The sequence below is a fragment of the Triturus cristatus genome, chromosome 2_2, assembly GCF_964204655.1.
Source record: "Triturus cristatus chromosome 2_2, aTriCri1.1, whole genome shotgun sequence".
Taxonomy (NCBI): domain Eukaryota; kingdom Metazoa; phylum Chordata; class Amphibia; order Caudata; family Salamandridae; genus Triturus; species Triturus cristatus.
This window is the reverse complement of record NC_140582.1, coordinates 651,113,573-651,127,517: the sequence shown is the minus strand read 5'-3', so window position 1 is coordinate 651,127,517 and position 13,945 is coordinate 651,113,573.

Genomic DNA, 13,945 nt, shown 5'->3' with positions numbered 1-13,945 from the left:
TTTACAGAAACGTTTTTCATAGCAGCACACACTGCTACATTACTTTGTTTCTTGCTCACTTTCAGTATTTAATTGGCCCTTTCTTTAACTTTCCCTGGATTTACACATTTGTCTATATACTTGTACTAATATTTGTTGTTTGTCCAATAATTTCTTAAATAACCAAGAAACATTTTTCATATACCTTTTTTCAGATTTACAAAACAGCAATAACACTGACTTAGCTTGGTTTTCCATTTACCTTTTACCTATTGTCCCCATAGCTGCGCCAATTTCAAGCCTACATATCAAGTACATGTATTTTCATCATAGTACCAAATCTGCCCAATTTAGAATAAAATAAGTGACAACACAATATATTGCCTTTCTTTAAAAACCAGTCCTAACATTTGAACAAACTTTCAATAACTTATATTGCACAGCTATTCACCAAACTACAACTTACAACAAAAAGCAACTTATTATTAATCACATAGGCCAAACCTAAAGCATTTACCAATGCTTGTTGTTCCCGCCATCAGAAGGATCGCCTTCTCGGTGATCAACATTTTTGCAGGTGTGGGCGTTTGGGCGTGCAGGGGCAACTTTGGCGTAGCTATTGATATATTTCTACTCTGTATGATTCTTTCTGACCGTAGTCGCAGGGGTGAGAAATTCCTTTGATGCTCCAGGGTTAGTGTTAAAGAGGAGCTCTGGTTGATTTTTAGGTCTCGCTGAGCCCAGCGCATGCGCTGGCTCGGAGAGACATTTTGGAGGTGAGTTATCAAAGTGCTGCTGGCTGGCCTAGCGCTTGTGTTCACGCGAGCGTGCACGCACGAACCGCTAGCCTTCAGCAGCACTTGCAACTCGTGCTTTAGCGCGTCATCTCGATCACTTTCGATTTCAGAGCGATCGCGATATCTTTCGCTCTTACGGCCACGCGGTGTTACTTTTACTGCCGCACGGCCAATGCTTGTTGATCCTGTGGTCAGAGGTTCGAGTCCTGGTGGTTGAACTGGGTACAAGTCCGAATGAGTTGAGTTACAAGCATCCCTTTTGTGTCAATAATATTGCCAAGAGATAGAGCGAGCGTGCACTTTACAGATGAACGTTTTGTAGTATGTACTTCGACCCTCACAGAGGCTTGTAAAGTGCTTTTTAAAAAGTCACATTTAAAAAGTGCACACTGCCTGCTTAGGGAGAGGTGGGTGTTGTCACTCCTGGCCCTCATGCCGTTTCACAGTCACACACAGTACCCGCGAAGATATTGCATTCATTCGGACTCCTGCTCCTCAGGGAATCTGTGAATACCACCTCACCCGCTTGTGCAAATGAAGAAAAGGTATGTATGCCACATAAAACGAGGGATGTTATAAATTGTATTTCAGTAGGTTGGCTGGAAAGTAGAAGGAGAGCACTGGCAGAGCTGCTGACTTTGGAGCTGGTGAACCTGCTTCGCGTCTCCGCAACAAACTTGTGAATACGCGCCCCAAAAAAATGCAACTGGTGCTCATGTAAAACACTCCAATATCTGAGGGTCGAGTTCGCGCTATATAAAACTGCAAAAATGGCGATGAGTGCCTCTAATATTTCCCCTGGGTGTCCGCTTCGCCTGTGAGGCTTTGTGAAAAGACTGGAATTCGAGTTTCATTCGACAGTGTGTGTCGCAGACTCTCTGCTTTTCCCAGTTTCTTGCATCTCTGTGACCAGACCCGCAGTTGGCATCTTGTTCACATCTGTTCTTTTGTCACCAGTCTGAGACAAACAACAGCAGGCGGGGTTAAAGGGTGACTTCCTGTCAGTGGCGGCTCCTCTATAGGGGCGTGGGGGCGTCGCCACACAACTTTCTCGAAGTGAGAGAAGCAGAAACATACAATGGTAAAACTACCATCTTCAGTATGTTTCTGCTTCTCGCACTGCGAGAAAGCAGAAGTGCCGGGAGTGCCTGGTTGTGGGAGGGTGGGTGGGCGGTCCCGCTGGAGGGCAGCGGGGGAGTGGCTTCCCCACTGTTCTGGAACCTGACTGCTTTGGTCGGCCTGGGGCTGACCAAAGCAGTCATGCGCACTCTCCCCTTTCTCTATGTAGGCTGCTGCATGCAGCCTACATAGAGAAAAGGGCCTCCGATTAGGCTCCTGGGTGGGGCACTGTGCACCTGCACCGCACCAATCACAACGCTGCCATTGCAGCGTTGTGATTGGCGGAGGGGAGGGAGGCTGCCTGTGGGTGCTTCCTGTGAAAAACGCGGCAGGACCCGGCCAGGAGCGTTGAGGCGGCACGGAGCGGGACCGGTAAGGTTGGTGTATTACTTTTAATGATAACAACCCCCCCACGCGCGTGACCCTGTCCTACAGCAACCCATTTTAAATGCAGTTTCCCATGGTATCATTGGGAGTTTGAGACCTTGTTCATGCATGCATGCAGCTGAGTGGACACACTGTGGTTCACACTTACTTGTGACCACAAGATCAGAAAACTGACGCTTGCAGCGAGTGCATTAGCCCACTCAGCCACCCGAACCAGCTCTGCTTTCTGAGTGCCGGTCTCGCACATTTGCAGTGAGGTCACCTTGTGCGTCGTTCTGGAGTTTCCTCCGCCGGTTTATCCCGGAGCTATGAGCTCAGTGTCCTTGGCATGGTGTGCCCCGATGCCACTCCCCACCTTCTCGCCTGTCTGTGTGTGCCTTAGATATGGAGTTCGGGCGGGCCTCGGCAGTGCGTGGAGTCCCAGGGGCCATATTACTGTTTTCTTGACCTGCTTTGGGAGTTCGAGGGAATGGGGCCGAGACTCCTCCGCGCTGAACTGAACAAGCAGCTGTGGAGATTGTTTTTTTTCCCCGTGTTCCTGAAATTGTGGCTGAGGTTTCGTCAGGAAGCTCGTGCGAGAGGTAGTGGGTGACGCTTTTGCAGGGTTTGGAGATGTTTCTCAGCCGCGCCGAGGATTTGTTGCATTAATAATCACACAGACTGGCGAGTCAGCAAGTTGGTTTCTTTTTTTTATCAGCGGAAATGAATATGAAATGATTACAGAGAAAAACGTAGTATGGCATAAACACTTTCAAATGTCACCAGCCGCCACTGTGGACCGTGCATGTCTTTGGCAAAACTCCCGCTCTCCCCTCAGTGTGCAAGGTGCCCCGAAACCTTATTTCTAATTGCAGTGCACGGAATCGATCTTTGCTAATCGGCAGCGTCCTCAGACAGGCCTGTGTGAATAATAGTGGGGGCGTGGCACTGGTTAGAGAGGCCCAGGAGCCTGAGCAGCTGTCTGAAATTAAACACGAGGGACACACTACTCAGTGACCCGGATCTTCTTCAGCTCTGTTTATCAGCAATGTTTATATCCCCAGTGCCCCTCCCCTCCCTTAGAGGCTGGGAGCTCTTAGACTTACCAGAGTGTCAACAAGGTGTGGAGGCTTTACTCTGACCTTCACATGCACATCATCAAGTCAGAGCCCTGGCTCACTGACTGGACATGAAACCTCACGAGGAACCCCATATTACAATCATTACAAAATGAAATCAAACTGCAGCCTTAATGCTCTTTTTTCTAAACCTGTTCACTGTGTGAGTTAAACCAGTTGAATTCAGTCATACTTCTGATGGTCAGTAACTCCTTTACAACACGTGTATGTAGTAAGTATTGTAATTTCCATCCATGTAAGAACAAAGCACACACTTATTCATTTTAGCAGTCAGATCTCCAATCCTTCTTTACACCTCAAACAAACTCACCAAAACTTTCAGTGCCAACATCTTGCACCTACAAAGGACCTTGCTCCAGGCCTGATCCACAAAGCTGTTTATACACTGAAGTGCTTATTCACTACATGAATAATGTCATTCGTAAGGGCACATTTCTGCCGCAGATCACACATGCAAGAGCAATCTCAGTCTTGTCTACCTTCATAAGCAGGCTTGGGAAATATCTTCCAGGCTGGGATGTTGGTTCTCTAGCCATCCTGCAGCAGTACATTAAGCATGCTGCTTAGTATGTCTTCCAGCCCAAGAAAAGCATGTGCAGCACACTGATCTGTAAGGTACTCAGCATTGTTATCTCAAAGGCTGTTATTGCTTCATTAACCTTCTTGCTTTCTCAAATTTGCATGAAAACGCACCATTTCCCCACGCTTTTTTCGAAATTTTCTTTCCCAAGCCCCCCCCCCTTACAACAAGTTTGGCTCCCTCACTCCAAGGCACTCATCCTGAACTTTTACGCCCTACCACTTTCAAATGTCACCAGCCGCCACTGCTTCCTGTACTCCAGAGCAAAACTATCATTAGCAGCTGCTTCCCAGCTACCTGCCAGAGTAATTTATGGTTTCTGGAGGAGGAGGGGACGCAGGGAATCCTTGGATTCCGAATACTCCTCTGCTACAGCTGCGTAATGGGCTGAGGATACATTGTGTGCGCGTGCATTAAAGTGCACAAAATCTATTCATTGGACGATTTAGCATAGCAAAGCTTGATTGGAACAGATGTTTAAAATAGAAATACGTGTGAATTTATTTTGAGTGCGTCACTATTGCATTGCTGACCACAAAGATATCTCTATACATTTCACTTGCTTTGCTTGTGCAATATCGTGTGCGCCTATATGTTTTATCATCATTATGACAGGCCCAAAGAGTTCAGCAAATCTATATCATTATCAGGGTTATTATGATTAAGCGGCAACAGAGAACTTGATTATGTGGCAGATTTATCTAAATTGTGTGTTAAGTGGAAGCAAATCATGCATCTGAGATTACACTGACATTCAAAGTGGAGCCATGTTACTCCAGTACTTAACTAACTATATTGATTTAGACGGCAGGCTCGTATTAACTTAAAGGCGCTGACAGTTTGCATTTTATGGCCAGGTCCTGAAATACCAAAAAAAAAAGATTTCTCGATTCCTATTAACCGCTCAGTTATGGGCAAACCTGTTTGCCCTCTAGCGAGCCACTAAAGCTGGCACATAAGGTTCTTTGCCCTCTTTTCACGTGTGTAAGGTGTGGGATATGTAAGATGCACTAGCAATACATTATATATGTACAAAATCTTTGAAAACACGTCAGTTATAACTGATCAAGTCCTTTGTCGAGTTTGGATTCTCAAAGGTTGGTTGGTTACTGCTGTATATGGAATGCACTTTTTTATTCAGAACAAATCTAGGCATTTGACTAATCAAACCACAGCCCATGACATGTCCTTTAGTTGTCACTTGTAGGCAGGGCCACTGGAATTGGGCGGCAGGGGCGGACCAAATTATGCGTTCGTGTTCACTAAATTATGCATCAAGAACATGCACATTGTGCGGTGTAATTGGTCAAATTTTGTGATGGCTTACTTAATTTAGTCATTTTTGCACGTGGTAACACTGTTTGAGGAAAACAGTACGTTATTAGTATCAGTTTCACACCAAAATACTGCAAAATCGACTGAAAGTTGACTAGTAAACTGATTTGTGTTAAAACTCTTTAGTCTAGTGGAGCCCTCAATCCATTCAAAGCGAGACATATGTGGGCTAAGCAGGAACTTGGAAGGCATAGTATCGACTATTTAAATACATAGCTCTTCTACTGCATATGTCTGCAGAGTAATTAAAGGGGCGGCCTGCTTCCAACAGACTATACTTTTGCATTAAGGTCAGAAATATGGTGCACCACTGCTTTTTACAGGCGCCATCTTTAAAAGTTACCAATGCCCTCATGGAAATAAATTGCCTTACAACAGCTGAATATGTTATAATTAAAATGTAAATCAATTTATAAGTGCAAAACTTCAAGCACATGTGGTTAGAAAATTGTCAAGAACAACTATCACTGTTAAACAAAATGTGACTGGTTGCTCTGTCTTCTTTCTGATGTTTGTAAACACACAGCTTCTGTGCTGCATGCCTAACCACTTGTATGGTCCCAAAGGCGAGACCTATTGGCTATGCCAATGCTTGTTATTATTTGGAAGCTGTACAGTTGTGATTTACACTCCTCTGCGCAGGGTCAGGTTACGCCCTCTGTAAACACTCACTCTTACTTTAGACTTGGCTGGGGGAGATTAAACGCTCCGCCCGGGGCAGAGCAAGGCGGTTACTCATGTCTGTGCAAGGCAGTCAGCGTCCAAACACTTCTTTGCTTAATGCTTAACGCCAAAATGGAAAGGCTGGTGCCAGCAGATGAAATGGTGCGATGCAGAAACCTCTAGGCTGACGTGTCTTCGACTTTAAACAAGCATTGGCATAGCCAATAGGTCTCGCCTTTGGGACCTTATAAGTATTTAGTTATGCAGCACAACATCATTGGTACAGGAACATCAACTGTTCCATGGCTAAACACTTATAAGGTCCCAAAGGCGAGATCTATTGGCTATGCCAATGCTTGTTTATATTTACAAGAGCTTGTGGAACGCTGATTCCTGTTCACTCGATATGAGCTGCCTTTTTTGTTTTCTCTCCTTCGTTCCGTGCAGGAGGGCAGTTGTGACTTGTGAGGCACGGTGGTTGGTAAAGTTTTGTGGCCAGGTGTTTTTCTCAGAAAGGCAGGCAGCAGTCAGTACATCATTATTTTGAGCCTTTAACTTCATGTAGCCCCAGAAGAAGAACAGGTGTCTTGTATCCTCTAGATGCTTTCAGTTTCAGTTTGTGTTCGGCTCACCAGCTGATTTATGGGTTCCTGTTTCTGGCAAGCAGTGCCTGACAGCGCGGACAGACCCTAAACAAAGGATTGTGGGGCGGGTGGTGTCGCTCGGAAGGCGCCGCGCGGGTGAATACAATGTAAAACAAGCATTTGCAATTCAATAGGCCTCGCATTTACACGAGTTTGAGCTATTGACATTGCAAATAACAATGCGTTTTATTTTTGCTTTTGTTTTTAAAACATAAATAAAAAGGCATTGTCATTTAGAATGCCAAAAGCTTAAACTTGCATAAATGCGAGACCTATTGCATTGCGAATGCTTGTTGTTAGACCTGGTACCATTGGTGTGAGTCTCCCTTCCATTTTTTACTGATTGCCTCATCTGTTTTTGATCTGTTTGCTGGTTTTAGATGCTTTGGGCACTGTGCCACTGCTATTCAGTGCCACAGTGCAAATGCTCCCTATGTTAAATTGATGTATTGATTAGTGACTCCATGATTGGGTTATTTGATTTACTTGTCAGACCCTAGTCTAGTGCACCATGTGTGCCCAGGGCTTGTAAATCAAATCCTGCTGGTGGGCCTGCAGCACTGGTTGTGGCACCCACAGAAGCAGCTTGTAAAGTGTGTCTCAGGCCTTCCATTGCAGAGCCTGTGTGCAGTCTAGTACTGCCATGCTGACTGGGTAAGTGCACCCACTTGCCAGTCCCCAAATCTTCCCTTTTCTTCATATCAGACACCCCTAAGGTAGGCCGATGGGCAGGGTGCATTGTAAGTATAAGGTAGGGCATGCCCTGGTGTGTGTGGCATGTCCTAATAGTGAAATACAGCCATTTTCGTTTTTCACTATTGCAAGGCTACCAGTCCCCATAGGCCAGAATGGGCAGTTTGATTATAACACCTTATAATCCTAACTGACCCAGGGAACATGGTAGAAGTTTGAGTTTAGTATGCCTGAACTCAGAATGATAAAATACACCTTTTAGTGAGGTTGGTTTTAACATTCTGTGTTTGAAAATACTACTTTTAGAAAGTAGGTATTTTCTTACCTAACCATCCAGCCTGCCTCTGCTAGCTTGTGTATTGTGTGTCTGGTTTTGTGAGTGACAGGGGCTGGGGGATTCCAGGAGACAGGGTGAGTCAGCACAGGGCTGAATAGACCTATCTGCATGTAGAGTGGTGGGAGGAGAGAGCACCTGGGCCTGAATAGGGCTGTGCCTGCCTTTCACAATGCTGGCTCCACCTCCTGTGGTGCGTCTGATGTCCCTGGCCCACACTGTCAAAGGAAAGAAGGAGTCCTGTCAACAAAGTGCTCCAGGACTGCAAAGAACTGGTTTGGACTAGGTACAGGCCCCTCTGCTTTCAGAGGACAAAGGATTTAGTAGTATAAATATGGGGACCCAGACCCCAAGACTTCAGATCACTTCTGGGAACAAGACGAACCTCTGCCAAGGAGAAGAACCAAGGAAGCTGTAGGAGTTGGACTGCCCCCCTGATAGTGTGCTGTATTGCTGGGTTGGCCTGCAGTGGTGTCTTCATTGCCAAGGAGAGGAGAAGGAACTTTTACAGAACTTTCATCATCTTGCAGAATATTACTCCAAGGGCTTGATTTGAGCTTGCCTCCTGACCGAAGTCTCAGGGATACCAGACTTCACCCCTTCCGTTTGCCTGCATCTGGAACATGCTTTCTAGCTGCTACAGAAGGAAATTTGCAACACTGACGCCGGCGCGCGACGCCGTATTCTGCATCGAAGCCATGAGCGCTGCTCCGACTTGCAACGTAGACCCGATGCTGACCCCCGTACCACATTGACGCCAGCGAACGACATCGTAAGCCTGCCATAGCCATGAGCTCAGCTCTAACTTGCGACGCCTGGACCGATGACTGCTGTTGTGCTGCATCGACTCTGAACCTGACATCATCACGGAGCCGATCGTCGACGTGGGTGGTCCAGAATCCATCGACATCATGACATCGTACGGAACCGTGGTTTCGGTGCCATCATGACGTCACCTCCTCTCCGGTCAGGAACCGATGCCTCCCTTGCCTGCGCAAGCATCCAGGTCCCGATGCATCATCTCCCCCGAAGCAAGGAACCGACGCTGCAACGCGCCAATGACGCTGCATCTCCCCGACGCCGTGAGCTGTCTTTGTTTTCGCTTTTGCAAGGTACTGTTCTTTGTGGGTCTGTTTTGACTCTGGGCCCGATGCCGCGCACCTCGCGGTCGGCGCCATACTTTGGGATTTCTTTGACCTCGACGTCGTGATAACTCCCGTGGGGGTTATCTGTTGCTAAAGACTGCTTTTTAGTGAATAACCTATTTTTGAACTATTTCTACCATCTTGAAGAATTATTATTGATTACAGTATTGCGGATTTTTGTCGTTTATGGTCTTGTGATAAGCCTATATATAGAATACTTATTTTCATAAAACCTGTGTGGTGTCCATCTGTAGTGTTTTCACTGTATTACTGTATGTGTTCAAAAATGCTTAACACACTGCCTCTGAGATAAGCCTGTCTTCTCGTGCCAAGCTACCAAGGGGTTGAGCAGGGGTTATCCAGTAGTGTAATCCCCTTTCCCTGACTTAGAAGCAAGGGTTGCTATTTGGTCAAAGGTACCTACCTCTACCAACTAGAGACCCCCAGTTCTAACACTTGTAGTGTTGAGGCTCTAGTTTGGGTGACTTTTTTGATCACTGGTTTAAATGTATTAAGGATTTTGTTTGTGCCCCATCGCTCTGTGGAAGGTAGGCGTATCCCCATTCCTCTGCCCACAGAGATGGATAAAGTCATAAAGGTAATAAGTGCGATCCATCGCTCACCATCAAAAGTAGGTAAGGGATGCCTCACAGGCATCAACGTTTTATTGGAATACTCTGATATGGATTGTATAAACCTGGCCTTTGCAAAGGTGGGAGGGGGCGTCTTGTGCGGCCAGAGGTTTGTTCTGATCTTTCGAAGTGCCTCCCCCTGGCTGGCATGATGTGTTAAATTCGCTGCTCCAAAAATGTGGTACGTGTGGTATGTATTTTCAGAAGATTACTGTGTGGCATGTTATGTGACCACCAAAACATCGAAAACGTATTTTGTTACACGCCGGTCTGTTTAAAAGCAGGCCCCTGATTATTAATGGGCTGGCCTCTCTAGGTACAGATTGATAGGTTTGAAATTTGTATCCTTAAACTTGGGAGTTTGTGGGGATTTTCAACCTGTCCAGGGAATCCATGCAATAAAATGCCCACTTCTCTCCCCCAATAAGGATTTACTCAAGCAGTGATGTTACACAACGTGTAAATAGACTTACATATGCTAGTTCCCCTTTGTGAATTGCTCGAACTAGTAAAACGAGCCATTTGTGCACAGAAGTTGGACTTGTACAGATGGCTTTGTGAATTGGGCCCAGTGAACCTGCACTGAGCATGTCTATACAGTCAGCGGTTAACCTGAACATATGGCATGGAGCCGGCCCTCCTGGACCGACATAGGGCTCCCCAGCTGAAATCCATCCTCTATCACACCCTCTATCCTTCTCTGTGCAAAGACAAGGACGGGGCAGAGGAGACCCTCACAGGCCACCGTAGATTATTACACAAACCAGTTAGTTCCGAGAAGGAGAGAGGCCTCATTCAAATACCGATTTTATTCCCCCGCTGAAACGACTGTATCGAATTAAATTCTAGAAAGCCCGGCCCTACAGCGGGAGAGGCGAGGCTTGGATTGGGGGATAAATACATAAATCAGATAATTGGGAGCTGAGGGCGGAAGTCTACCCCTGGGGGTCACGAGGTCCTCACATGATGGCCAGCTTGACTTGCAGATGGCAATGTCCCCCCCATGATGAAGTGGTGACCCCTTGACCTGACCCGCAATTAACCGGAAGGGGAAATTTCTCCTAAAGAAGCTATCATAGTTAGATTTCACCAATAAAAACTCTCTCTCTCTCTCTCTTGCATTTGCTTGTGGCTCAGAAGTAGTTTTATGTTGATTTACTGATGTGAATTTGTAGTCCATTGGCCATGAACGAGGCCTGGGAGCTTTACATGAAAGAATCTGCGTCAGTGAACCATAACAATTAATATATGAAAATATTTTAAGAGCGCATATATAACTGCAGAGATTTCCCCCAGATGGTGGGTCTTGGAGTAACAAAGGAATGTCTCAAACCACTCCCCCTCTGTTGGAAGTGGCCCCAAACAGGGCCACTGGAACCATGACACTCTGCGTCTGCAGTGTTTCCCGCATAGCTCTGGCTTTGCCACACTTGACGCAGTATCCATAATCTCCATCGTAATTTGCGGTTTGTGACAAAGAGATTGTTTCTAGCTTAAACGTATCAAAAGTTAACAAAAACACTGTCACACATGTTGCCTCACAATAGTGGGCCCTTTGCATAAGTTATGCGGTCAGCATCCAGCTGCTGTTTGCCGCACATTTTTGTTAAGCAGATACTAATGAGGTGGAACCTTTGCAGGGACAACGTTAACATAAGATAAAATAGTTAAGTAATACTGCCACAAAATGTGCTGCGTTCTGCGCCATACTATGTCTTTTCTTACTGCAGAAAATCAGCAATTTTGTTCCACAATTTGGTCCACTTTTGCCGCATAATTACAATGCACTGACCACTAGGCAGAGGAGGAACAAAAAGCAGACATAAGAGAAAAGAGTTATGAAAATAATAAATGCATAGTTATGAAAATAATAAATGCATAAATCAAAAACAAAAAAAATGCAACAAGACTGGAAAACTATGTTTTGTAATATTTACCTTATGGTGGCTCTGAAGGTACAGTTGAAAAAATAAAATAGTGACACTGAGTGGAACATTAAAAAACCCAATCTGTCAATCAGGAAATCTTTCCCTTTGTGTCTCAGACCACATAAATATCTAAAATTCTCTCATACTAGTGTTGCTGTGAAAGGGCTCACACATACTACTGGCTGGCCGGGGTCTGAGGTCCAGCCGGCTCACGGGGCAGGATGCTGAGACGCCCACGCTGCAGACACCTACTTGTCATGGCCGTGGACTGGCAGTGCCCTGGTGAAGTCCACCAGGCCAGGTCGGGCTGGTGCTGACACATGTGCCGACACTTAGAACAGATGCCACCATTTAATTGACAGCAAACGGGCTTCGCCTTCACGAACTGCAAAATGATGCGAGAGGCTTCATTAATTGGACAATGACGGATCATAAAAAAACCCGGTCTTGGATTTCATGCACGAATTAGCAGAGACGGGTCTGTGTCTGGCTGGTGACTCTCAGCATGAAGAGCCTTCAGAATAAAGCATGCACGAGGCGCAGTGACATGAAGTCACCATCAGCTGGTGACAGGTAAAGCTAGTCTTTGCACAAAAACAAGCAGCCGTCCACAATTTAATACACAGATGGAAATATGCAACTCTGCCTGCCATGGCTGCCCCCAGAGCCTCGATCACAGGACAGGCTGGGGGGAGGTAACATTGCAACAGCAAGGGAGGGCTCTGTAAATACCCTTTCCTACATAATGGCCCCTCAGCTCAGCGTTTATGTAAAGTGCGGGTGCCCTGATTGCTTCAAAAGTAAAGAAATAGAAAACAACATTTTTTTCTATTTCTTTACTTTTGAAGCAATCAGCGCACCCACGCTTTAGCTTAAGATGTTTACAGCCAAAGCGCGAGTGCCGCGATTGAAAGCAAAGTAAATCAAGTGAAAAAATGGCGGACACACGTTTTTTTTCTCTTTATTTACTTTGGTTTTAATCGCCGCACTCGCGCTTTAACTGTAAAGATCTTAAGCTAAAGCGGGTGCCGCGTATGGTTCAAAAGTAAAGAAATTGAAAAAAAAAGTTTTTTTCTATTTCTTTACTTTTTGAGCAATCGTGGCACCACGCTTTAGCTTTAGATCTTTACAGTTAAAGCGCGAGTGCCGCGATTGAAAGCAAAATAAATAAAGAGAAAAAAAGGCATGTTTGCCAATGCAACTAACCATATCGCCACGCCATTGCGCGAATGAAAGAAAGAAAAAAAAGGCGCTCACCCAGTAATGAGAAGACACTGTGTCTGTGTAATATCCTCAGTGTTGGAGCCGGCCTCGTGGCGTGGTCCTGTTCCCCCTCGCTAAGCCGCACGAGGTCCCATGCACCTCGGGGCTCCTCCATTTTGGATTATACGTCACTCCACGTGACCACCGACGTGACCCCGCTCCACCCGGCCTCGGTCCCAGCGAGGCCCGACATCGAGGCGCCAACCCCTGGCCCGGGGGATACCACGTGAACCCTTCCCACTCCCGGCGGAGGGCAGTATCGATGGGACCCCCAACCGTCCTTCCACACCTAGGTGCGAGCGCCCCACAGCTCTCTGTGGCCTGGCGCCTCTCCTGCTGGGCGTCTGGCCGCTCCCTACCCGGCCTCTCCGCCCCCCCCCGGGCGCAAGGGTCCGGACATCAAAGGGCTCCAGTCCTATATCTGGGGCGACCCGGCAACAAGACAACAGTTGTATCCTGGAGTCAAGAGCCCTGCTGATCGGATCGCGGCTGACCCTACGGAGAAAGACTCATCCTGAAACTACACCCTGAGCCCTGCTGATGACGTCGCGGCTCCACCGTGCTTAAAGACCTTCTCGAACCTTTGGGGCCCTGCTGACGCTGTCGCGGCCCGACCTTGTTGAACTTGCCATCAGAGCCCAGCTGACCTCGTCGCGGCTCGACCAAAGCGGACCTACCACCGGAGTCCTGCTGACTGTGTCGCGGCTCGACCCAAGCGGAACTACCAACCGAGCCCTGCAGACGCCGTCGCGGCTCTCCCCGTCCGAGCTACTTCGAGACCAGCACGCAAGGTCTGGCGCAGAGCCTCCCCGTACCTGGCTGGTACTGAGACTGACCCGCTACCCTATCCCCCTAAAGACATTGAGACTCTTTTTGGATCACTCGATCCCACTGTAAATATTGAATGTGCTATCTTTGATAAAGAACCAAGATAAGCAACTGATACAGAGTCCTGTGTGGTGGTGTTACTGGGCCTAGTACGATCTCAGGAGAAGGACCTCTCCTAGGAGGCTTCTCAGCGGCGCTCGGCTATAACTTTGCGGAAGGGAGGTGGCTGGAGCAGTCCCCCCGACTCCCCGGTGGTCCTCCCTCCAACATTTGGTGGTCAGCGACGGGATCCGAGCCAGACGCAATCGTACAAGCAAGTAACGCAACCACTACCTAACCAGACGGAAAGAAGGGAACCATGAACGACCAAGAAGCAACCATCGCCGCAACCTTCCAACTGGAAAAGCTGGAAGAATACACCCACAAAGAACTGAAACAATTCTGCAAGGACAAAGGGATCCCAACCACAGGATTGGGCACCAAGGAAGAAATGCAGAAAG